The sequence below is a fragment of the Ascaphus truei genome, chromosome 2 (assembly GCF_040206685.1).
Source record: "Ascaphus truei isolate aAscTru1 chromosome 2, aAscTru1.hap1, whole genome shotgun sequence".
Lineage (NCBI taxonomy): Eukaryota > Metazoa > Chordata > Amphibia > Anura > Ascaphidae > Ascaphus > Ascaphus truei.
Window position 1 is genome coordinate 488,402,796 of NC_134484.1, and position 24,670 is coordinate 488,427,465.

General features: G+C 49.0%; 1 protein-coding gene across 2 annotated transcripts in view; it reads right to left on the reverse strand.

Moving 5' to 3' along the window:
- Positions 1 to 24,670, reverse strand: part of LOC142488445 (uncharacterized) — a 507,675-nt gene that overhangs the window by 342,045 nt on the left and 140,960 nt on the right. Inside the window, exon 1 of one of the 2 annotated variants that reach the window (XM_075588966.1) lies at positions 13,004 to 13,294. The exons of the other annotated variant lie outside the window; for it this stretch is intronic. The gene's annotated coding sequence lies outside the window, so the exon portion shown is untranslated. Of the gene's footprint in view, positions 1 to 13,003; positions 13,295 to 24,670 lie in introns of those variants that run through there. 2 annotated transcript variants of the gene reach the window in all.

Consider the following 24,670-nt stretch of genomic DNA (forward strand, 5'->3'; position numbering starts at 1 on the left):
GTACATACATACAGTCACTCTTTGAAAAAGTCCATAGCCTGGACGAAACATGTTAGAGTGGTTGCCTGATGTTTGCTGCTAGCGATCAATAAAGTTTTTTTAGACATCCATGCGTTGGCTGCTGAAGTTGCTGTGAACCACGGACCATCCTACCCCCTTCTTCCTGTGTCATCATTTCCGGAGGAGCACGCTGACGCCAGCTACACTAGAGGAGGAAGCCGCTGCAGAATTCCCTGCACCAACAGGGACGGCTTTTTCGTGAGTACTCCTAACCTCCACGCGGTATTTCAGGGAGATTATTGAGGTGGTTAGTGCCGGGCTGTGATTTACTTGGGGGCGCCCCCTAGGGAGGTGTCCCCCTGTACCTCTATCCGGCTTACTATTACCCAACTCCCTGTTCTCAATACCGGAGGCTTATTGTTTCATTAATCATTGCTGGGTCTCTCTTCAATCAAGTTGCCAAAAAGTGTGTGCACTACCTGTTAGCAGCCTCGGTATACTGGGTAATTCCAAATTCTCTTGTCTTCATTATGGTGCGCTCGATCTCCCTGTTTCCTCTGCCCTCCCATCTGTCTCCGTTCCCCCTACCATCTGTCTCCGTTCCCCCTCCCATCTGTCTCCGTTCCCCCTCCCATCTGTCTCCGTTCCCCCTCCCATCTGTCTCCGTTCCCCCTGCACTCACGCTCCATAAAGCAGCAGCTAAACCAGTGATTCCGCCCGTGACTCTGCTTCCTCCGCTCTCCTCCTTCTCCCCCCTCCTCCCTCCTCAGAGCTCTGCGAAGCTTTGCATGTGATGTGAATTACGGAGCAACAGTGAGGGGAAGGAGAAGATCTTCTGCTGCAATCTTTGCGTGTGTGTGTGTGTGTGTGTGTGTGTGTCTGTGTGTGTGTGTGTCTGTGTGTGTGTGTGTCTGTGTGTGTGTGTGTCTGTGTGTGTGTGTCTGTGTGTGTGTGTGTCTGTGTGTGTGTGTGTGTGTGTGTGTGTGTGTGTCTGTGTGTGTGTGTGTCTGTGTGTGTGTGTGTCTGTGTGTGTGTGTGTCTGTGTGTGTGTGTGTCTGTGTGTGTGTGTGTCTGTGTGTGTGTGTGTGTGTGTGTCTGTGTGTGTGTCTGTGTGTGTGTCTGTGTGTGTCTGTCTGTGTGTGTCTGTCTGTGTGTCTGTCTGTGTGTCTGTCTGTGTGTCTGTCTGTGTGTCTGTCTGTGTGTCTGTCTGTGTGTCTGTCTGTGTGTCTGTCTGTGTGTCTGTCTGTGTGTCTGTCTGTGTGTCTGTCTGTGTGTCTGTCTGTGTGTCTGTCTGTGTGTCTGTCTGTGTGTGTGTCTGTGTGTGTGTCTGTCTGTGTGTGTGTCTGTCTGTCTGTGTGTCTGTCTGTGTGTGTGTCTGTCTGTGTGTGTGTCTGTCTGTGTGTGTGTGTGTCTGTCTGTGTGTGTGTCTGTCTGTGTGTGTGTCTGTCTGTGTGTGTGTCTTTGTGTGTGTCTGTCTGTGTGTCTGTGTGTCTGTCTGTGTCTGTCTGTCTGTCTGTGTCTGTCTGTGTGTGTCTGTGTGTCTGTCTGTGTGTGTGTCTGTCTGTGTGTGTGTCTGTCTGTGTGTGTGTCTGTCTGTGTGTGTGTCTGTCTGTGTGTGTGTCTGTCTGTGTGTGTGTCTGTCTGTGTGTGTGTCTGTCTGTGTGTGTGTCTGTCTGTGTGTGTGTCTGTCTGTGTGTCTGTCTGTCTGTGTGTCTGTCTGTGTGTGTGTCTGTCTGTGTGTGTGTCTGTCTGTCTGTGTGTCTGTCTGTCTGTGTGTCTGTCTGTCTGTGTGTCTGTCTGTCTGTGTGTCTGTGTGTCTGTGTGTCTGTGTGTCTGTGTGTCTGTCTGTGTGTCTGTCTGTGTCTGTGTGTCTGTGTGTCTGTGTGTCTGTGTGTCTGTGTGTCTGTGTGTCTGTGTCTGTGTCTGTGTGTGACAGTGTGTGTGTGACAGTGTGTGTGACTGTGTGTGACTGAGTGACAGTGTGTGACAGTGTGTGACAGTGTGTGACAGTGTGTGACTGAGTGTGACAGTGTGTGACAGTGTGTGACTGAGTGACAGTGTGTGACTGAGTGACAGTGTGTGACTGAGTGACAGTGTGTGACTGAGTGACAGTGTGTGACTGAGTGACAGTGTGTGACTGAGTGGCTGTGTGTGCCTGAGTGACTGTGTGTGACTGAGTGACTGTGTGTGACTGAGTGACTGTGTGTGACTGAGTGACTGTGTGTGTGACTGAGTGACTGTGTGTGTGACTGATTGACTGTGTGAGTGACTGAGTGACTGTGTGAGTGACTGAGTGACTGTGTGAGTGACTGAGTGCGTGACTCAGTGAGAGAGAGAGACTAAGTGAGTGAGAGAGACTGCGAGGAGAGAGCTGCTATACAGTACTGACCTGCGTGCGCGCCCCTCACCTCCTTGCTTGCTCCCATTCATTTTATTTGAATAAAGCCTACTGTATTTATTTTGGTTACAAATGCATTATTTACATCAGTTATACACATATATGATGTTTGCAGTACAGTACATGCATTGTAAAGTGGAAAAAAGGTAGTGCTTCACTTTAAGTACATTTTCACTTTACATACATGCTCCGGTCCCATTGCTTATGTTAAAGCGGGGTATGCCTGTACACGACTATTACTCTATATATAGGCAATTAGTACTTCTCCTTTCATAGAGCTTTTCTGCTATAACGGACCTTTTCTGTTTGTTCCTCTTACCGGAGACGTCTCTTCAATCAAAATATGATCTGGGACTTCTTCACATCGGCCGTTTGAGGAGCATTGCGTTGTGGGTCAAGAGTTGCTGACGGAGCAGGATTTGGAGGGTGAATGCAGCAAAGGTAACAAACACATTAGTTGTATGTTATTTAACTATGTATTTTTTTAGGATGCCCATTAACTGCCAATGTGCTTATCTATGCCCCTTTATGGGTATAGATAATCAGTGACAAGCAATGCATATTTAGGCAAATATTTGTTTTGATTTCATTGTAATGTATTGTATTTTTTGTGTATTTTATTTAGGTTGCCCATTCATTGTCAGTGTGGCAATCTATGCCCATATTCTGGGCATGGCTTATCACAGTCACTGGCTTTATTGTCAAATGCTTGTTTTATTTAAATGTAATGTGTTTATTTTGTTGCCGTATTTTTTAACTTGCCCATTCATTGCCATTGTGGCAATCCATACCCATTACCAGTGTGACAATCAATAGGGAGCGGGGGTGGGGTAATTGTCCCAGTTGGGTTGAGGGGGAGATTAACCCCTTAATTACTAGCGGTTTGTAAGGGAGTCAATAAGTTAAACTCCCTTTACTGGGCAGGAGACTATGTGTCGGGTTTCCTGCAAGTGAGATGGTAACTCCTGATTGAACAGGATACAAAAGGCAGGAAATGAGAACCTGTCAGTGTCCCTGTTGGAGTCTCTGTGAGAGGATCACAGACAAGAGAGCTCCCACCCGCAGTGATCCAGGCATGCTGACCAGAGGATTTTGCCTGACAACAGTGGGGAACTCAAAGCCCCACATAGCAGAGAAGATGGAGCACAAAGAAGGACAAGAGACTTCCTGGAAGCAGCATGACCTGAAAGCCTGCAGCTGGAGAAACCGGAGACGCCGGACCAGCATGTTGGTTTTAGGATTTAGGTTTTGCCTTAGAGGGGCAGTAGCCCCAATGTTTTAGTTGTTTTTGTGGCGAATAAAACCACTCCTATTGTGGTTTACCTAAAACTTGCATGTGTGGAATCATATCTGACCTTGCCTAAAGGCCGCTCCGTCACATATGGTGTATGAAGTGGGATGCAGCGTCTTCAGAGGGCGACAGAAGAAACGCATGCAGAGGGCACCAGAATAAAGAGCCACAAATCCAGGCAGAAAGACGAGGATCCCTGCGCTGGATAAAGCAACAAAACAAAGCTGCACAACAGACTGTGACCCACAAGCGGTACCGATTCTAGAAGCAAATCAAGCAAGATGGCTACAGACGGTGACCCACGAGAGGTACCGATTCTGGGAATGAAGTCTGCACCACCAGGTGTGTTGGGAGAGAGAGAGAGAAAAAAAAGGGGGTTTTCAAAATGGCTGCGCTGAAGTAGGGAAACTAATACAGACAGTGACCCACGAGCGGTACTAATTCTGGAAGTAAAGACTGCCACACCACATAGGACACCAGATGTTATTAGAGTATATGCAGGAAAGTTGATGGGAAGCTGCGCTGAAGCAGAGAAACGAATACAGAGTGTGACCTATGTGAGGTACTGATTCTGGAAGAAAAGGTGGATGAAAAGTTTAACTGATGGTTTGCTGGAGTCCCAGCTGCACAGTGACAGTGAGACGCAACCGCAAAATGCCAATAGGATGTATGGAGTGCGAGGACCCAGGGCACTCGGAAGAGGCGCGTCCATACGTTCCAGTATGAACAGTACCGGCAGTATGAGGAAGATTGTCTACAGCGACAGCGAGCAACGCGTGGTGGGCGAGGAGAAAATACAGAAGTTTTGAGCAAAGAAAGTGAGTTCAGTACTGCTCATGCCTCAGAGCTACCAAAACAAAGAAAGAAAAGAGTCAAAAGAAAAGAAGTTCGCAACGGACAGCGGAAGTTACGGAAATGGTTAATGATGCGCCTGCGACATCAGGAACTCGCAATTCCGAAGGGAGCCGAGATGTTCTGCAGCCTCTAGGGACTGGCGAATCCTCCTGGGAATGGCAGATTATCCAGTGGTGAAGGCGTGGGTTCAAAAGGAGACGGCAAAGGAAACAGATGAGAAAAAGGTTCCTCGAGTCAGGTTAATGCTGCATTGCGAGGTGCCAAGCATGACTATGATCTCCTCCACGAACAGTTCATTAAGGAGCAAGAAGCTACGACAGAGATACAGAGCGGTCTGTCCGTAGCGATCGCCAAGTATGTATATCTTTGGAGAAGACAAAGCGTCACTTGCAGAGCGAGTTCCAGGACATGAGGACTAACCTTGAGCGGTCACATGCAGCTGCTGCCATCAGGGATGAGGAGGCAAAGGCTGAATTGGAAATCTCTGAGAAGGAGATTCCCCGTCTCACCGCAGCGCTGAATTTATATGATTACGCCCATGAAGAGGTCGGGCAAAGTATAGAGACTGTAAGAGAAGAGAAGAGACCACGTGGCGGGATCCCTGTATCCCTGACACTATGCAGTAATGGGGAAGCGTCCCTAACTATGGGCTTTCCCTTGCAGAACACACAACTACAGCGAGTCGGGGCCTAGCTGGGACCTGGGGGAAATCTGGCCCAGTCAACCCTTGTATGTTACAGACATGAGACTACCACATGCTTGGGTTTCTATATGGGGGCGCATACACAGAGACCCAGACACAGCACCCACCTCCATGCATAGGGTCACCCTGCTCTCCCTCTGCTGTAGTTCTCTTTTTTTCTTTTTGATATCTTAACATGGTCTAGCAACACATTATCTTGTACATTATCTTGTACTACTACCTTTTACCTACTGCTGCGGCCGAGTTTATTCGAGCATTTGCCCGGTCTCGGCCGCAGCAGTAACCTGGCGCGCGCCGGAGGGTGCCGGGCGCGCGCCGAAGCCGCGGAGGAGCGCCCTCCGATCGGGGCTTTCTCCCTCCGCTCGCCGGGTCCGCCGGGTCCCCCTGCCGCCGTCCCCCACATCGCGGGACACCAGGGCTCCCTCGGGGAGCCCTGGACGCGCGTGCAGGGGGCGCAGGCTCCCGATGACGCGCGGCACGCCGAGGGAGTGGGGCTAGCAAGCCGGGACATGTCCCGGCTTGCGGTACAAGCCCTACTCAAATTAAACGTGTCGCCAGTGTAGCTGGGACCTGGGGGAAATCTGGCCCAGTCACCCATTGTATGCTACAGACATGGGACTACCACATGCTTGGGTTTCTATATGGCGGCGCATACACAGAGACCCAGACACAGCACCCACCTCCATGCTTGGGGTCACCCTGCTCTCCCTCAGCTGTAGTTCTGCACTGCAGATTGGGGGAGGAAAGAGAGCTCTGTGTCTCACTTCTACAGCTCTGCACAGACCTCCCCCCTCTCTCCTCTGCACAGACCTCCCCCCTCTCTCCTCTGCACAGACCTCCCCCCTCTCCTCTGCACAGACCTCCCCCCTCTCTCCTCTGCACAGACCTCCCCCCTCTCTCCTCTGCACAGACCTCCCCCCTCTCTCCTCTGCACAGACCTCCCCCCTCTCTCCTCTGCACAGACCTCCCCCCTCTCTCCTCTGCACAGACCTCCCCCCTCTCTCCTCTGCACAGACCTCCCCCCTCTCTCCTCTGCACAGACCTCCCCCATCTCTCCTCTGCACAGACCTCCCCCCTCTCTCCTCTGCACAGACCTCCCCCCTCTCTCCTCTGCACAGACCTCCCCCCTCTCTCCTCTGCACAGACCTCCCCCCTCTCTCCTCTGCACAGACCTCCCCCCTCTCTCCTCTGCACAGACCTCCCCCCTCTCTCCTCTGCACAGACCTCCCCCCTCTCTCCTCTGCACAGACCTCCCCCTCTCTCCTCTGCACAGACCTCCCAACTTTCTCCTCTGCACAGACCTCCTCTATCCCCCAGTGTCCCAGACACATTATTTAAAACTAGGACATGAGAGAATGCAGAAGATATTTGGGACATCAGAACATACTGTCAGACCAGTTTAAAAAGGGAGGACGACTGTATTACCTAACAGATATTATCTTATTCTTCTCAGGTATGTTTGATTGGACCCCCTCTTTTAAATTAAGCCCATCTGCAATTGATCTGTATTTAACTTCTACTTGGTCAGCACCCTCTTTAGAAAATCCCTCTGGTTAATGTCCCTCACATGTGCTAATTTAGTTGCCTGGGCTGTACTTAAGTCAGGAGACATTTTAGAGCTATAAAACCAGTCAGCATCGCAGCCTCCGCTGTCTGCAGCCTCTTGTCAAGTAGCAAGCAAACTGGAGTTCAAAAAGGAGTCAACAAAGTGGACAGCACCTGCTGGTTCTGATTTCTGCATTAGAACTACGCTGGAAAGGAGGATATCATCTATCCCAGACTGCACCTCTCAGCACGTTACTATTGTTGTGATGCCGCCTTTACTTTTTATATTTGCTGTGACCTCACTTATTTTCAAATTATGCACTCCTTCCACTAGCCTCTTTATGTCTCTAACGCTATTCATATATCTCCATCTCTCCTTCCTTCACCGCGTCTCAGTTCACATGAACTCCTTTCTTACCTGCGCCTTCTGACACCACACAGCTATACCTCCAGCAATAAAGCACACCCCTACAAATCACCCTCACACACACTCTTTCTATCCATGCTTCTTCTCCTTGCTTCTGGAGATATCTCTCCCAATCCTGGTCCCTGCTTTCTTTCTTTTTTTGTTTTTGTAACAGAAATGTTATTAGGTTTTTCTCTTTTTGATATCTTAACATGGTCTAGCAACACATTGTCTTGTACATTCAAATAAAACCTCATCCATCTATAGAAGAAAACATTTACCACGAACAAGACGAACTGGCAGACACTTATATACTAGACATGGGAAGAAAGGGGGGGGGAGGGTAACAGCAGGTATGTTGCCTCTGTGGCCGAATCCATCACAGGCGTTGTTATTCTGCCTATCTGACTTCGTTCTTTCGTCTCTTGTATTTGCCGGTCTCACTTGTCTTAATGCATCTCGTCGTGTCGGTTGTCATAGGAGAACGCATTTGCGTTTATCAAAGCAAAGCCTTATTTGACATGCTCTCGTCCTCACCTCCCACATACAACTTTCACTCATTCTGGTGTCAACCACTCTGACCTCATACCCATCCCCTGCCACCCTCCCTCCTCTCTCCCTTTCTCCTGTGCCCTTTGGAATGCTCACTCCCTCTCTAACAAGTTCCTCTCTGTGCATGACTTTCTCTCTCACTCTCTGCTCCTATTTGCTATAACTGAGACCTGGCTCGCTCGCTCCCTCAGTCTGACTCTGCCCTCTCTTATGGTGCCCTCTCTCCCACACTCCACGCCCTGATGGCAGGGGTGGAGGCGTGGGGCTCCTGCTCTCCTCTCTCTGCCGTTACCGAACCCTTCCAATTCCTCCCTCTCTTGCTTTTACCTCCTTTGAGGCTCACACGGTCCAGATCTTCTCTCCTCTTCCTGTCCAAGTGGCGGTCATCTATCGCCCATCTACCCTCTACTCATCCCCCTTCTGTTTTTCTCTCTCACTTTGAATCCTGGCTCTCTTTAGACTCCTCTGTTCTTCTCCTTGGGGACTTAAACGGCCACATTGATGAACCCCTCTCCCTTGGGCTTCCCACTTTCTCTCTCTAACCTCTTCTTTTGGCCTCCAACAGTGGACTGCAGCCAGCACCCACAAGGATGGACACTACCTAGTCCTGGTGTTCACTAAAAACATCTCACTGATTTCTCCATTTCCCCTTTCCTCTCTCTGACTATCACCTCACCTCGCTTCTCCCCTTCTCTGTCTCCATCTCGCCCTCGTTTCTGTAGAAACCTGCGCTATATTAACCTATATCGAACAAGGAGAAAAAGAACCCCTATATTGGGAGCACACTATGGCTAATGATACTAATGTGAGAGTAAAGTATTAAAACATGATAAAGACACGAATGTGCTGAAGTATGTGTATAATGGATTGGGAAAAAAACAACTTTATTAGGAGAAATCCTCAAATAAAATTAATGTCTCTATAAATGAATCCTATATAAACGGTGAATTAAAACACGGTGAAGGTGGGGTGGATCAAAAGGATATAGTAATCCAATGTAGCTACAGGCTATCAAGGTACCCTCAAATAGGGATAGGTAGGTATCTGCCAACTGATGGTCAAAACCACATGCAAAGTTGTGAACTAGCTAGTGTAATCCAGTGCTGCGAGTCCAACAAATTGGCAGGTAAGGAATCACTGCCTAGATGTTTCTGACAATGTCTTTTGCCCGGAGCCCTCTCTGCAATATAGAGTAGCTAAATGCTGTTCATATCATAGCTGGCTCAGAAGTTTTTTTTTTTTTTTCCAAAATTTTTTATTGGGTAGTTACATGAATACAGACATACATGTGGTTATTTTACATTCCAATGCAATACAACATTTTCTAACTTTTCTGGAAGGTGGGCATATTGAAATGCCCAGAAAATTGGGCCTCCCGAGGAGGGGGAGACTATAGCTAGTAAAAGAAGAGGGAAAGAGGGGGGGGAGGGGGGTGAGAGGTTGGTGGGCTTTTGCCCCCGGCGATCGGCCCTCAACTTGTTATTTTTTACTTTTCCCGTGACAGTTGTCTGTCATTAGTTTGGGATGTTAGCGTGTTGGAGGATGGTATTGTCCTGTATGGCTCAGAAGTTTTTAAGCACAATACATATGGTAAAGTTATGAAAAACCAGTGCTGCGAGTCTAACAGATGGGCAGCATAAATCTCTGCCCAGGTGTTTGTAGACAACGACTTGTGCCCAGTATCAATTGCCCTCACAACTATAAATAGATGACTATCTATCTGGTGAAATACACATACTGAAGGTTTAATATGTGATACATGAGAAATGAGTAAGTGGTACTGGTGTCCAGTCCCCACACAATGTATCAACAGCAAGCTGATAAATGACAGTATTTAAATCAATGTCCAGTGTTCAATGCTCTCATGGATATGAATAAATGACAGGCTAATAAGATACACAATTGTACACACTCTAAAACCCAAATATATATGATAATGGGACTAGAGAGATCAGTGGTACTGATGTCCAGTTACCACACAAAGTAACAATAGTGAGCAGTAACTGTCAAAGTCATAAACTCCAAGCGTCATGAGGTAGTGTACTAAAAACAACTTTAACCCGACATGGCTAGAACACAGAACAACTGAAGCATATTCCTGGCAAAGCCTAAGAAGCCGTGTCAGCGAAACGATCGTCAGGCAACTAGGGACGCATTGACGTCATTGGTGACGTCTCCCGAGACTTCCGGGTTCGTCACTTCCGGGTACTCACTGTCTCCGACGCCGAGAAGCACCCAGTTCACAGACTTCCACGGTCTGTATGGTGTGCATAGGGGGGTGATGTATAGGCTATCTAAGGACATATGGTTTTGTTGTGTGCCAGGAATATGCTTCAGTTATGCTTCAGCTATGATATGAACAGCATTTAGCTACTCTATATTGCAGAGAGGGCTCCGGGCAAAAGACGTTGTCAGAAACATCTAGGCAGTGATTCCTTACCTGCCAATTTGTTGGATTCGCAGCACTGGATTACACTAGCTAGTTCACAAACTTTGCATGTGGGTTTGACCATCAGTTGGCACATACCTACCTATCCCTATTTGAGGGTACCTTGATAGCCTGTAGCTACATTGGATTACTATATCCTTTTGATGCACCCCACCTTCACCGTGGTTTAAATTCGCCGTTTATATAGGATTCATTTATAGAGACATTCATTTTATTTGAGGATTTCTCCTAATAAAGTTGTTTTTATCCCAATCCATTATACACATACTTCGGCACATTCGTGTCTTTATCAGGTTTTAATACTTTACTCTCACATCAGTATCATTAGCCATAGTGTGCTCCCAATATAGGGGTTCTTTTTCTCCTTGTTCGATATTGCCCTTTCCCCTGGTTGTAGCACCTCAGTCACGGGCAGTAGCGAGGGTATTTTCCCTCTCCCTCTCCCCTTCCCCTATCCCCTCTTTACCCTGGTTGTTCTATATTAACCTACCAGCTTTTGATTCCACTTTACACTCCTCCCTCTCCTCTCTCAGTTCTGCCTCGGATCCTGACAACCTGGTCAGGAACTACAACTCTGCCTTATCCTCCTGTCTTGATCTACATGCCCCGCTTTCTCTCTGCCTTCCTCGCCCTTCTAACCCCGACTCTGGCTAAATTGCCACACCCGCGTGCTGCGTTCCTCCACTCGTTCCTCTGAACGCCTCTGGAGGGAATCTCATACCCTCGCAGATTTCCTTCACTACAAATTTATGCTGTCCTATTTTAATTCTGCCCTCTCTCAGGCTAAACATACCAACTTTTCATCACTAATCAATAAGCACAAGTCTAACCCACGCCGACTCTTCTCTGTCTTTGACTCTCTACTCAGACTCAGGGAGGGAAAGTGCGCACGCCAGGGAGGGAGGGCAAGTGCGCACGCGAGGGAGGGAAAGTGCGCACGCGAGGGAGGGAAAGTGCGCACGCGAGGGAGGGAAAGTGTGCACGCGAGGGAGGGAGGGAAAGTGCGCACGCGAGGGAGGGAGGGAAAGTGCGCACGCGAGGGAGGGAGGGAAAGTGCGCACGCGAGGGAGGGAGGGAAAGTGCGCACGCGAGGGAGGGAGGGGAAGTGCGCACGCGAGGGAGGGAGGGGAAGTGCGCACGCGAGGGAGGGGAAGTGCGCACGCGAGGGTGGGAAAGTGCGCACGCGAGGGAGGGCAAGTGCGCACGCGAGGGAGGGAAAGTGCGCACGCGAGGGAGGGAAAGTGCGCACGCGAGGGAGGGAAAGTGCGCACGCGAGGGAGGGAAAGTGCGCACGCGAGGGAGGGAAAGTGCGCACGCGAGGGAGGGAAAGTGTGCACGGGAGGGAGGGAAAGTGCGCACGCGAGGGAGGGAGGGAAAGTGCGCACGCGAGGGAGGGAGGGAAAGTGCACACGCGAGAGAGGGAGGGAGGGGAAGTGCGCACGCGAGGGAGGGGAAGTGCGCACGCGAGGGAGGGAAAGTGCGCACGCGAGGGAGGGAAAGTGCGCACGCGAGGGAGGGAAAGTGCGCACGCGAGGGAGGGAAAGTGCGCACGCGAGGGAGGGAAAGTGCGCACGCCTCCAGCCATCCGCGCTCGCGCCAACCCTACCACCTACCTACCTCTCTCTCTCTACCTCGGGCAGCAGCAGCCACAGGGAACGGAGGCAGAAGGGGGGAAAGCACCAAACAGCCAACGGCTGTCCCCGCTCCCACCTCCCTGCCCGCTCGGGCCGCGGGGGATCGGGGGAGGAAGCGGAGAAAGCCCCGCCCCCGGCATTCTCCAGCCAATCACCTGCAGCCCGGCATATTAGAAGCCCAACCCCCTGAAATTCAAAAAAATACTCACCGGCCGGGTTTCCGCATCCTCCCCGCCTACAGTGCAAAACAAACGGGACCATGGAGAAAAGCCGGGACATTGCCGGGACAGCACAGAAAAAAACGGTACTGTCCCGGCAAAACCGGGACGCCTGGTCACCCTACTATTAACGGCATTTCCGAACGAGTTTACCCACAGAGGAGCTTCTGTATATCTGAAGTGAAAGCGGAGCGTCATCACGCTGACATCGCGAGATTTCCAGCCGAGGAGATCTGCATATACAGACGTCGGACGCAGACGGCGGCCTTTGGAGTTGATCCTGCGGCTAACAGTTCCCGTATTATAGTTCCAGACAAGGATTTTATCCTGACATGCTCATTTTTATCTGTGATTTCGTAAGTAAGATCTGTGCTTACGTTGTGCGTCAATATTACATAAATACTTCACCTTTTTCTGGCTATCTTCTCATTTATAGATCCCACTCAATCCAGGATTCCACAGATTGGACTTTCATTGCATTACAATCTTATTAGTGTTTAGTAATTTAAGCATTGTGGTCAGTGGTTTGCGCCTTCTGTTTTTCCTCTCCCCTTGATACATACAGACCAGGACTGTCCCCGGGCAAACGTGTCAGCCTCACACAGAGAAGCTATAGCCCATAACACACACAGGATGCTGGCCCCTGTGGTAATGAAGGAGTTAAACTCCAACCAATACTCCCTCAATCTAATTACTTTCTAACTCTATTTAATAACTTTCCCAATCTTATCCTCACTGATCCCTAATGTTAATTCCCAATGTAAAATAACCCCCATTATCTCCCAGTCCCTGTGATACCAGGAGGAGTAACCCCCCCAGTGCCAGAGGCTCCCCCTCACTATCAGAGGCTCAGCCTCTCAGTCTCCTGTGTGTAAGGAAGCTCAGAGCAGCACTGGGATAATGTGCACAGGTCACACAAGGGAGGGGAAGGGAGGAGGAGGAAAGCACTTACCCAATAACACAGGCTGAAGGTCTCTGTGCAGCAGGGGGTGGGCAATGTGAGGGGGGCACAGGAAAAGGGACTTAGAGGCTTCAGAGCCTATTCCTCAGTGTGTCCCCCCCTCAGTGCCTGAGATGTGCACTTTATCCCCCCCTCACTGTGTGTGTACTTCCTATGGAGGGTGGGGGAGCCCCTGTGATCTCTCAGTCCTTCCCTGTGGGAGTGACCTGGATTCCCCCCTCAGGATGTGGGACAGTCTGTGCTCAGGATCAGTGTTTCCTGCCGGAATCAAACCTCACACACCAGGACATCCGGCTGCAGCAGAGGGACCATAGAGAGGGAAGAGGAGAGGCCAGAGCGCCTCTAACCAGCTACTCCTGAGCTCATATGGAACAGTGACCCCTGGTGGGCTCCCAAGCAAGATGCGGTGATCGCCCCGTGGTGAGAGCTGCACGTGGTGCTGGCTGTGGGCTGGTGAGAAACATAGTGACAATCTCACCCCCATCTCCCACCGTATATAGTGCGGCCTGGTAATATACTCTGTGCTGTGTGTCTGGTGATATACTCTGTGCTGTGTGTGTAGTGACGTCTGGTGATATACTCTGTGCTGTGTGTGTAGTGACGTCTGGTGATATACTCTGTGCCCGTGTGTGTAGTGACGTCTGGTGATATACTCTGTGCTGTGTGTGTAGTGACGTCTGGTGATATACTCTGTGCTCGTGTGTGTAGTGCGGTCTGGTGATATACTCTGTGCCCGTGTGTGTAGTGACGTCTGGTGATATACTCTGTGCTCGTGTGTGTAGTGCGGTCTGGTGATATACTCTGTGCTGTGTGTGTAGTGACGTCTGGTGATATACTCTGTGCCCGTGTGTGTAGTGACGTCTGGTGATATACTCTGTGCCGTGTGTGTAGTGACGTCTGGTGATATACTCTGTGCCCGTGTGTGTAGTGACGTCTGGTGATATACTCTGTGCTGTGTGTGTAGTGACGTCTGGTGATATACTCTGTGCTCGTGTGGTAGTGCGGTCTGGTGATATACTCTGTGCCCGTGTGTGTAGTGACGTCTGGTGATATACTCTGTGCCCGTGTGTGTAGTGCCGTCTGGTAATATACTCTGTGCCGTGTGTGTAGTGACGTCTGGTGATATACTCTGTGCCGTGTGTGTAGTGACGTCTGGTGATATACTCTGTGCTGTGTGTGTAGTGACGTCTGGTGATATACTCTGTGCCGTGTGTGTAGTGACGTCTGGTGATATACTCTGTGCCCGTGTGTGTAGTGACGTCTGGTGATATACTCTGTGCCCGTGTGTGTAGTGAGGTCTGGTGATATACTCTGTGCCCGTGTGTGTAGTGACGTCTGGTGATATACTCTGTGCCGTGTGTGTAGTGAGGTCTGGTGATATACTGTACTCTGTGCCCGTGTGTGAAGTGACGTCTGGTGATATACTCTGTGCCGTGTGTGTAGTGACGTCTGGTGATATACTCTGTGCTGTGTGTGTAGTGGTGTCTGGTGATATACTCTGTGCTGTGTGTAGTGACGTCTGGTGATATACTCTGTGCCCGTGTGTGTAGTGACGTCTGGTGATATACTCTGTGCCCCTGCTAGCTGATCTTCTTTCTGTGCTCATGCCTCCCCCTGCCACTTATTTCCTCTTTCTGTTTCAGCACGGACGATACTTCCTCTTTTACATGTCAGCCTCACACAGAGAAGCTATAGCCCATAACACACACACGATTTATTTATAACATGTGTTACCAGGAAGTAATTGTCACGGTAGCTTATGACAATATATAATGAACACCAAATATCTGGGTTGAACTGAACGAGGCTTAGATATAATAAAATATAATTTATTCCTTAAAAAGGTGAACACAGCAATATAGTACAATTAACAGACAAGAAGGTAACACTTACTTAGGGTTGGGGGATGGAGAAGTATCAGCTAGCAATTCTCCAGCAATCCGGTGACATTCCAGGTGGAATCAGAAGAACAACTAAAAACTGTAGGGTTGACACAGTTTATATACCTGTGTAACCCTATCCTTAACATTGAATACAGACTATTGGTGAACAATTAACTGTATCCAATCCCTAACGTGGAGACACAGATTAACCCATGCCCCCCAGATAATTAGCCCATGTGTACTGGGACTCTATGGGTAGCCCCATAATTAAATCAGGGGCAACGACCAGTCTACCAAATGAAGTATCTGCATTGTTTGTAGGTGTAGACATAACTGTGACAGGAGCTTTGCGACAGGCTATTAATAATACACAAAAAATATATATTATAACTGGGTTGAACTGGGACGAGACTTAGATATGATAAAATATAATTTATTCCTTGATAAAGGTGAACACAACAGATTATACAAATAACAGGCAAAATATAGACACTTACTTAAAGTTTAGGAAGACATTTGAGTAAAGTGTGACTCTGACTTAAATACCATGTCAAACTCATCTCTTAACCCTAGATGCCGAAAAGGCTAGCAAAAGTCTTTGAAGCTCTTTGAAGCTGATTTTGGACTTGCGAAGTATCACACTTAAAAACCAAACAGTTCCTGGTTCCTGCCTCCAACATAAACAATTAGGCATTTAGCCTTTGATCACCAGGCTATGTAAATTCTAGCAAGATGTTCTGCTTGCCTATTACCATAACAGAGGGAGTTTGCAGTTTTCACAACAGATTCAAAATCCCATATTCACTGTAAATAACTTCATAACTTCAGTTCAGTATTACTTACTGGCACGCGAGACATATTAATACATTCCGTCACACATGACGCTCCCAATGAGACTAAATATTACCGCGTAATACTAAAATGAAGGGAGATATTAATATCTGCCTCTTAGTATCTGTTAGATATCAAGTGTTTAGAATCATTAGTTGGGGCTAAGTCCCACGAATACACCTACACTGGCGACACACTTTATTCGAGCACGGCTAGTCCCGCGAATTCGGGTATACTCGGGTGTATTCAGGTTTCTGATAGTTTTCTGCCAGAGTGCATTGCGTTATTTTCCGGCCAGAATTTAAGCTTTTTATTCCGGCTGGTTACAATACTGCAATGCCGTCAAAATACACATGGTGGCGCTTGCGAGCTATTCTCTGTGAAGCCGTCCCCTATAATGAATTGTAATGCAGTATATACTGTATACTATATACTGTATATACTGTATAACAACAACCACGGTAAGCCCTAACATACAGTACTGTACAGTACTGTACTGTACTGTATATGCACATACATAAATGATACTACTGTATGGGCGGCGGGGGCGAGATGTGTTTGCAGCAGAGAGAGATCCGCTGCTCTCTCTCTGCGCAAACATCCGCACATTAAAAATTATTTGAAATACATTTTTATTGATAGTGTAGATGTGCAGGGGGTCTCCGGAGCTGAACCGCGTTGGTTTTAGGTCTGGGGACCCCGTGCCCCCCGAGATACAGGCCCCTTTAGGGGGTGCCGGTATCCCTCTGCGTTTAAAGGTCCCGATCACGTGACCGCGGCCTGTAAACCAAGCAGAGCAGAGGGATACCGGCACCCCCTAAAGGGGCCTGTATCTCGGGGGGCACGGGGTCCCCAGACCTGAAACCTGTGCGCTTCTGCTCTGGAGACCCTCTGCACATGTACACTATCAATAAAACACATACAATATACAGTATAAATAAACACTCGTTCTTTACCTTAGCGTCTATGCGCTATGGTAAAGAAGCATTATTGTAATAATATTGTAAAGTGAGCAGGGGGTTCCCTGAGCCAGAAATTAATGCTCAGGGAACCCCCCCCCCCCTGCTCCTGATCAATATTATTAAAAATACGGAAAATGCTGCGTCATTACCATAGCGGATAGCCGCTAAGGCAATGAAGGGGTTAACCCACCGTGCCCGCTTTATTGTGTGTAGTGGGAATGGGTGAGGGGGGTATTTGGCCCTTGGAGTGAGTTTAGGACTTGCGGGAGGGGGGGGGGGTTGTGGGTGCACTTAACCCCTTCACGACCGTAGCAGTTAATACCGCTACGGTCATGAAGGGGTTAAGCCCTCCCGCTACCCCACCCCCCCCCGCAAGCCCTCCCCAACCATCGTTGGGGCGAATACCCCATTCACCCACCCTCCCGCAACCCACAACAATAAAATACACACAGCAGCCGCCAAAAAATAAATAAATAAATGACAATAAATACATTTGAAATACATTTTTATTGATAGTGTAGATGTGCAGAGGGTCTCCGGAGCTGAACCGCGTTGGTTTTAGGTCTGGGGACCCCGTGCCCCCCGAGATACAGGCCCCTTTAGGGGGTGCCGGTATCCCTCTGCTCTGCTTGGTTTACAGGCCGCGATCACGTGACCGCGGCCTGTAAACCAAGCAGAGCAGAGGGATACCGGCACCCCCTAAAGGGGCCTGTATCTCGGGGGGCACGGGGTCCCCAGACCTGAAACCTGTGCGCTTCTGCTCTGGAGACCCTCTGCACATGTACACTATCAATAAAACACATACAATATACAGTATAAATAAACACTCGTTCTTTACCTTAGCGTCTATGCGCTATGGTAAAGAAGCATTATTTTAATAATATTGTAAAGTGAGCAGGGGGTTCCCTGAGCCAGAAATTAATGCTCAGGGAACCCCCCCCCCCCCTGCTCCTGATCAATATTATTAAAAATACTGAAAATGCTGCGTCATTACCATAGCGGATAGCCGCTAAGGCAATGAAGGGGTTAAGGCATAATAAACAATTAATACATTCAATACATATTTTTCACGTCTGTGTTAAAACTCCCTGCCTTCTCTCTAATCTATGTAAAACCCCCTCCCCCTATTCTCGCTTTTAAAACGCCCTGCCTTCTCTCTAATCTATGTAAAAAACCCTCCCCCTATCCCCCTATTGTGTGTGTGCGTTAAGCTTCCCTGCAAGCTATGTAAAAAAAACCTCCCCCTATTGTGTGTGTGTGTGTTAAATCTGCCTGGCCTGTGTTTCTGAGTGCTGAGTGCTCTGCGTTTAAAGGTCCCAATCACGTGATCGCGGCCTGTAAACCAAGCAGAGCAGAGGGATACCGGCACCCCCTAAAGGGGCCTGTATCTCGGGGGGCACGGGGTCCCCAGACCTGAAACCTGTGCGCTTCAGCTCCGGAGACCCCCTGCACATGTACACTATCAATAAAAATGTATTTCAAATGTATTTATTGTCATTTATTTATTTATTTATTTAGATTTATTTATTAATTGTGCTGCTGCTGCTGCAAGTCGTAAACTCACACCAAGGGCCAAACACCCCCCTCACCCCCAATAATAAAAATTCACGCACAGCAGCCCCACAATTAATAAATAAATCTAAATAAATAAATAAATGCCAATAAATACATTTGAAATACATTTTTATTGATAGTGTAGATGTATATATATATATATATATATATATATATATATATATACAGTATACAGTATACAGTATACAGTATACAGTATACAGTATATATACACACATGATGAACCAATAGTACAAATACATGTAGAATGGTTATCAAAATCATACTGTCCTACAGATAACGCTTCTCTATACAGACAATAATAATAATCCATTTAATAATCCTACAGTAACTTATTTTACAATATAAAACATAACATTACAATCCACACAGTACATTGCATTTACATTGTATACTGTAAATGATGCATAGCATTAAATCTATGCACCATATACAGTACTGTACATTCTGCAAATGAATGTTAACAATATAATTGCAAGCTACTCTACCAGTAAATACTGTACAAACACTTCCAAACAAGTCAACTACAGTATTTTAACCAATCAAGTAAACCAAAATCAATATACTGTATACTGTAAGTACCAACCAGAAAAGACAATTTAAAACCAAACTAACCCTTTGTTAGGATGTGCTCACCACAAACGAGACGGGACCGCGGTGCTGAGGTGGGATAGGAAATAACGCCACCCACAGCCACGAGGGCACGTCTTGATTGAAGAGTGGTCTGGGATTCCGGATAGGGGTAGGAGAGGTGCGGTAGGTAGAGGGGCCATTAGCCAAGTCCGGGGTAAGAGAGAGGGACGTTGTAGTTTACCGTAAGCCAGGATCGGGATGCCAGAGGTGCGGAGAGTCGTGTAGCTGTAAGCCGAGTTCGGGATGCCAGAGGTACAGGTAGACGTAGCGGAAGCCGGTTCAGTTCACGAGGAAGTCTGCGGAATAGACTAAGGAGGCAGAGAATGGTGAGAACAACTGGTTCTATGCTCAGCCAACGAGTCAGTGACTCTGCAGGGTATATATAGGAGAGAGGAACCAATAGCAGCGCAGCAAGGTAGGGGTGTGTGGAAAGGCCAGGTTACAGCAGGTATAGGTCCAGAAGGAGTCCCAGGGGAGGAGCCATAAAGCCCAGCAGCCTGGCTGAGTTTGGTGGTAGCCATCAAAAGAGGCGCTGTGCCTTTAAGAGGCGGGAGCGCCTCCGTGTGGCCGCGCCTCCGTGAAGCAGTACCATCGGCTGCGTGCGCGGACCCACGCCCTGCTCTGAGAGCAGAAGAGGAAGGAAGATGTGCGCGCGCGCGCATAGAGGGAAAAGCTGACGGCGGCTTGCCTCCGGAGTCCACGTGTGCCGCGGGAGACCCAAATGGAGCTGCAGGTAAGTGAGGAGCACGCCGAGAGCGGCGTGGCTCCAGAATCCTCACAGTACCCCACCCTTCAGGGGCGACCTCCGGGCGACCATGATAAGGCTTGGAAGGATTCTTGCGATGAAAAGCCTGTAGAAGACGAGGTGCGTGAAGATCCCGGTGAGGAATCCATGAACGCTCCTCTGGTCCGTACCCCTTCCAGTGAACCAAGTATTGTACTCCTCCTCTGGAAATTCTAGAATCCAGGACAAACTGCACCTCGTATTCCTGTTGACCTTGAATCATAATCGGACGTGGAGGAGAAGTTTCTCTGGAAAAGCGAGGACTCTGAAACACTGGTTTCAGTAAGGACACATGGAAGACCGAAGGTATCTTCATAGAAGGTGGAAGACATAGCTTGTAAGCCACAGGATTAATCCTCCTAAGTATGGTAAAGGGACCGAGGAACTTGGGAGCAAGCTTCATGGTAGGAACCTTCAAACGGATATTCCTGGACGAGAGCCATACCCTGTCTCCTGGGGCGAACTCCGGTACTTGACGTCGAAGTCGATCAGCCTGGAGTTTCTGTCTCCCTGTAGCGAGCTTCAAATTCTCCTGAATTTTAGACCATAAGACCCTCAGGCGAGAGACGTGCTTGTCCACTGCTGGCACCCCTGAGGAGAGAGAAGAGAAAGGTGACCGAGACGGATGAAATCCAAAGTTTATAAAAAATGGAGATTCTTGGGTAGAATCATTGCGAAGAGAGTTCAGAGCAAACTCGGCCCATGGAAGAAGATCCACCCAGTCCTCCTGTGTATCAGTTATAAAACATCGAAGGTATTGTTCCAGGTTTTGGTTGGCCCTCTCCGTCTGTCCATTGGTCTGTGGATGGTACCCAGAAGAGAACTGAAGCGAAATCCCCAACTTCTGGGAAAAGGCACGCCAAAACCTCGACACGAATTGAGACCCACGATCCGAGACAATGGTAGAAGGTACTCCGTGAAGACGAAAAATCTCCTGAATGAAGACATCTGCCAGCCTGGGGGAATTTGGTAGACCCCTCAAAGGAACAAGGTGCGACTGTTTGGAAAAACGATCGATGACCACCAGAATGGTATTCTTTCCTTTGGACTCTGGAAGCTCTACAATAAAGTCCATAGAAATATGGCTCCAGGGACGGTCTGGAATGGGTAACGGAAGTAGAAGCCCAGCAGGTCTGACCCGAGGCACCTTGTTGCGAGCGCAAATATTACACGCCTTGACAAACTCCTCCACATCTTTAGCCCTCTCAGGCCACCAGAAGGTACGTTGAACCAGATCGTTGGTCTTCCGTATCCCTGGGTGTCCTGCTGATTTAGAGGAATGACACCACTCGAGAACCTTCTTGCGGTGTTGAGGTGCCGTGTAGAGTCTTCCCTCCGGAACCTTGAGTCCCTCAGGAATCCGTGACTGTTCGGATTGAATTTTGCCCATGATATCAAACGAATTAGCGGAGAAGATACAACTAGAAGGAATAATAGACTCCAGCTGCTCCTCAGACCTGTCCTCCGCCAGGAACTGTCGTGATAGGGCGTCCGCTTTTAGATTCTTGGAGCCAGGAATGAAGGAAATGAGAAAGTTAAATCGTGAAAAAAACAAAGCCCAGCGGGCTTGTCGAGCGTTCAAACGCCGTGCCCCTTCTAGGTAGAGGAGATTCTTATGATCCGTCAGAATGGTAATGGGTGTCTCAGTCCCCTCTAAGAAATGTCTCCACTCCTCTAAAGCCAACTTGATCGCTAAAAGCTCCCTATTCCCGACATCATAATTCCGTTCAGCGGACGAAAATTTCTTCGAGAAAAACGCACATGGATGCAGTCTGGCTAAGGGAGAAGTTCTCTGGGACAGAACAGCCCCAGCCCCAATGTCCGAAGCATCCACCTCCAAGGTAAATGGGAGTTTAGGATCTGGGTGGGTGAGGATGGGAGCAGACACAAAAGCCCTCTTAAGCAGATCAAACGCCCTTATGGCGGACTCCGACCAAGATGAAGGATCAGCACCCTTCTTGGTGAGGGCAGTTATGGGAGATACGGTGGACGAAAAATTGCGGATGAAACGTCGATAATAGTTTGCAAAACCTAAAAAACGTTGCACGGCTCTAAGAGTAGTCGGACGAGGCCAGTCCAGAATAGCCTTAAGTTTCTCTGGATCCATATTAAAACCAGAGTCCGAGATGACGTAACCCAAAAATGCAACAGATTTGAGGTGGAACTGACATTTCTCCAGCTTCGCAAAAAGATGGTTCTCCCGAAGACGTAACAGTACTTGTTGAACATGTTTGATGTGTTCTTGAGTGGATTTAGAAAAAATGAGGATGTCATCCAAGTAAACAATAAGAAATGAGTTCATTATGTCCCGAAAAATCTCGTTGACAAAATCCTGGAAAACTGCTGGTGCGTTGCACAAACCGAACGGCATAACCAGATATTCATAGTGGCCGTCATGAGTGTTAAAAGCAGTCTTCCACTCGTCCCCCTCTCGTATCCTTACTAAATTGTAGGCACCTCTTAGATCCAGTTTAGAAAAGATATTTGCTCCCTGGAGACGGTCGAAGAGCTCCGGAATCAAAGGCAGAGGATAGCGATTTTTACGAGTGATATTGTTCAAACCCCGGTAGTCTATGCATGGGCGGAGAGAGCCGTCCTTTTTTTTGACAAAGAAGAAGCCTGCTCCGACCGGGGAAGACGATTTTCTGATGAAACCCCTCTCTAAGTTCTCAGCGATGTAAGTGTTCATGGCCCTTGTCTCTGGGAGAGAGAGAGGATAGGATCTTGCCCTGGGAAGAGGTGCGCCCGGAAGTAGGTCGATAGGACAATCAAAAGAACGGTGTGGAGGTAGAATCTCGGAACGTGCCTTGTCGAAAACATCACGGAATTCCCAGTACTCAAAGGGTAAGGAGTTAATCTTCTCAGATAAGGTAGACAAACCACCAATTCTCTTGAAAATCTGGGTACAGGTCTTGGCACAAGAAGGAGCCCACTGGATAGGTTTCTGATCCGTCCAGTCGATGCGAGGATTATGAAGTTGAAGCCAAGGAAGACCCAAAATCAACTCAGCAGAAGGAGTGTGGATTACATCGAGGGTAATGATCTCCGTATGGACGTTGACGAATAGTAGAAGAAGAGGCACCGTCTGTAGCGTGATAAAAGCTGGTTTAAGCGGTCGACCGTCAATGGCCTCCAGTCCTACCGGCGTCCTCCTGTTGACCAAAGGAATATTGTTCAGTCTAGCAAAAGTCTCATCAATGAAATTACCTGCAGAACCAGAGTCAATGAACGCTTGTGCCGGAGTGTGAAACCCCTCTCCAGACAGTGTAATGGGCAAGGTTATCCTGGTGGGAAGGATGTTCTGGACGATGGGAGAAAGTGTCAATATTCCCAACGAAACTCTCCGGGATCTCATTGGGAGCTGGCGTTTCCCGGTGCGTGAGGACACTGGGGTACAGCGTGACCGGAATTGCCACAGTACATGCAAAGGCCGGCCTTGCGCCGACGCAGTTTCTCAGCAGGAGACAGCCTATTGCCTCCCAACTGCATGGGTTCTGGAATGTCCCCGGAAGGAGGTAGCGGAGCCACGAAGGAGGGAGCAAGAGTTCTTGAAACCCGTATACGGACATGGGAACGCTCGTATCTCCGCTCCAGCAGACGCTGATCCACACGAATGGCGAGAGCGATCAACTCCTCCAGGTTAATGGGACGATCTCGTGCAGCAAGCTCATCCTTTAGGGTCTCCGACAGACCTTGCCAGAATGCAGAAGATAGAGCCTCATCATTCCAACCTGTCTCAGCAGCAAGGGTGCGGAACTCCACTGCATACACGGCAACCGAACGATCTCCCTGGATTATGTGGTGAAGAGCAGAAGATGCAGTTAACCTCCGTGCGGGAGTATCGAAGACTCTTCGGAATTCCTCGACGAAGAGATCGATGTCCTGTGTGATGGCCCCCTGTCGTTCCCAAATGGGAGAGGCCCACGCCAGTGCCTGGTCGGTGAGAAGGGAGAAGATGTAGCCAACCTTGGAGACAGAAGACACAAAGCGAGAGGGAGAGAAGTTAAATTGGACGAGACATTGATTAATGAAACCCCGGCATCCTCGAGGATCCCCCGCATAGTGTCTGGGAGGCGGAATCCGTGGTTCCGGAGCAGACGCAGACGGAGGTGTCGGAGCAGGACTAGCCGGTACAGGAGCTGCCACGGGAGACAGTTGCTGAGAGAGGGTACGAACTTGAAGAGTAAGGGTATGGACGGTTTGCTGCAAGGTATCTGTCCGTTTATCTGCTTGGTCTAGGTAAGTCTCTAGTCTGGCAAACAGAGCAGTATGAGCGTTTAAAGTGCGCTCCACCTCAGCGGAGTCCATGTTTGTTGGGCTGAGCATAATGTTAGGATGTGCTCACCACAAACGAGACGGGACCGCGGTGCTGAGGTGGGATAGGAAATAACGCCACCCACAGCCACGAGGGCACGTCTTGATTGAAGAGTGGTCTGGGATTCCGGATCGGGGTAGGAGAGGTGCGGTAGGTAGAGGGGCCGTTAGCCAAGTCCGGGGTAAGAGAGAGGGACATTGTAGTTTACCGTAAGCCAGGATCGGGATGCCAGAGGTGCGGAGAGTCGTGTAGCTGTAAGCCGAGTTCGGGATGCCAGAGGTACAGGTAGACGTAGCGGAAGCCGGTTCAGTTCACGAGGAAGTCTGCGGAATAGACTAAGGAGGCAGAGAATGGTGAGAACAACTGGTTCTATGCTCAGCCAACGAGTCAGTGACTCTGCAGGGTATATATAGGAGAGAGGAACCAATAGCAGCGCAGCAAGGTAGGGGTGTGTGGAAAGGCCAGGTTACAGCAGGTATAGGTCCAGAAGGAGTCCCAGGGGAGGAGCCATAAAGCCCAGCAGCCTGGCTGAGTTTGGTGGTAGCCATCAAAAGAGGCGCTGTGCCTTTAAGAGGCGGGAGCGCCTCCGTGTGGCCGCGCCTCCGTGAAGCAGTACCATCGGCTGCGTGCGCGGACCCACGCCCTGCTCTGAGAGCAGAAGAGGAAGGAAGATGT